We start from the raw sequence: 2,031 nt of genomic DNA, 5'->3' as shown, positions 1-2,031 counted from the left end.
TTTTGTATGGTGTCTTTTGATTTTTGTCAGAAAAAGTGCCACTTCTGGATTCTCCATGCCAACAATCTCCAATCAGAGCCTGCTGAAAGCCTCCCCTTCTTTTCACTGCAAAGCTCTCCAACCCCCTTGCCTGCCTTCCGGTTTCTGCCAAAGGCAAGTGGTGGTAGCTGACTCCCTTGCCGTAGCAAGCTTTGAATAAATAGGTTTTGTTTGTTTTAATTTGGGTGGTCCTCACTTATTTTCACATAAGTCGTAAAATAAGATAGTGTAAGTCTTCCAACTTTGTTGTTAGAATTTTCATTAATTATTTCTAAGTCTTTGCATTTCTATATAAATTTTAAAATCAGCTTTTCAACTTCTACAGAAATGCTGTTGGAATTTTGATTAGGCATGCATTGAATTTATAGATCTTTTGACTTTATTTTTGCCTTTCTTCTCTTTCTGGGTCTCCTTTTATTTGTATGTTAAATCTCTCATAGTCATCCTCCAATTCATTTTCATCTTTTTTGCCTCGTGATTTTTCCCTTTCCATGAATTTCTATATACTATGAAATTTTTTTTTCAGGCCAGTAAATCAGGTTTCACTAGTGATCTTGGACATCTTCTCCCTTAATTAATGGACTAAATAGCTGGAAACCATATTGTATTTTTGGAAAGTTTTTTGGGGACGTGGGGGTAGAAGGTGGAGGGAGTATGCCCAGATGTCCCTAAACGCTCTTATTAATTTCCTTTTCAAATTGTCACCTGTCTCTTCCAGCATCTGTCAAAGGCTGGTTCTGTGTTCTTTTTGTTTTGATTGACTTTTCTTTCTCTGGCTGCTATGCTGCTTTGAGGTATTGTTAACCTGGAGTACATCTCGGTACTCCGGCACCTCCTGTACTCATCCAGCCTGCAGGGTAGGAGTACTTCACTCACCCGTTAAAGATCCTTTTAGATCTCTGGGAGCCATAGGGATCTGGCACATACTGGGATCTCTGTTGATCTGTTCCCTTAGCCCACAGATCTCTACAGGCCAACCATTGCCAAGATCCACATTTTAGTTAAGATCCTTGCCCCAGGACTTTCTGACAGCTGGTCTTGGTCTTGTTATGTCTTCCTAGTCTGTGACAAAGAAAGCCCCTCCCAGATTCTCTTTCCCAGGACTCCTACAAATTTGCACTCAGCCATCGGAGGCCTTAGGCTTTGATTTAAATGAAAAGAAAAGATCTGAATTGAGATGGAGAGTAAAGGAATTGTGTTCAAGTCACCATTTTTCTGGAATCCCCTGTGGGCATCTTTCCAGGTTATTACTTAGAGAAATATTTCCTTTTAAGTGCTACAGAGAAACAGAGAGTCAATTTTAGACTAGAATGTAACTTAAATTCATCTTCCATGAAGGTTGGGTTGGGGGGGGTGCACAGCAGGAGGTGAGCGGTGGGGCCAGCATCACAGCCTGAGCCCTGCCTCCCCCCGCCCCTAATCCATGGAAAAATTGTCTTCCATGAAACCAGTCCCTGGTGCCAAAAAGGTTGGGGACCCTGCTATAAAGCATCTTTGACAGATAGTGGTCCAGTGCTGCTTAAAGATCTCCAGGGGTTCTGAGCTTGCTACTCTGTTAGAGTATCCTTTCTCAAACCAACTCTGTCTCTTTTTAAGTTCATATTCTCTTCTTTTCTTTCCCTTAGAATTCTGTAAAGGTTACCCAGAGTTGGACAGCATGTTTTTTTCCTCTTTGGTCATTTTCCTGCTCATTAAAATTACTGTAAGTTCAAGAGGAGGAAAAGAACATTTGTAAACTAATCAGCTTTGTAACTCCCTGGATTCTCTTAGATAAATTTTGATAAAAGAGAAGATTGACATAATTTATTTAAATGAGGATTTTAGATTCATCTTTTCTTCTTACATTATATGGACGCATTCTGTTGGGGTTTTTTTCTCTCCACTTAAAGTACTACTTTTTTTTCCCAACATGAAATGAGCTTCACAGTTTTGTTCTAATTATGAAAATGATTCAAACTCATTGGGAAAAATGGATAATAGAAAAAATATAAA

This window comes from Propithecus coquereli, unplaced genomic scaffold, assembly GCF_000956105.1.
Source record: "Propithecus coquereli isolate 6110/MARCELLA unplaced genomic scaffold, Pcoq_1.0 Scaffold419, whole genome shotgun sequence".
Classification (NCBI taxonomy): Eukaryota; Metazoa; Chordata; class Mammalia; order Primates; family Indriidae; genus Propithecus; species Propithecus coquereli.
This window is presented reverse-complemented; position numbering follows the sequence as displayed.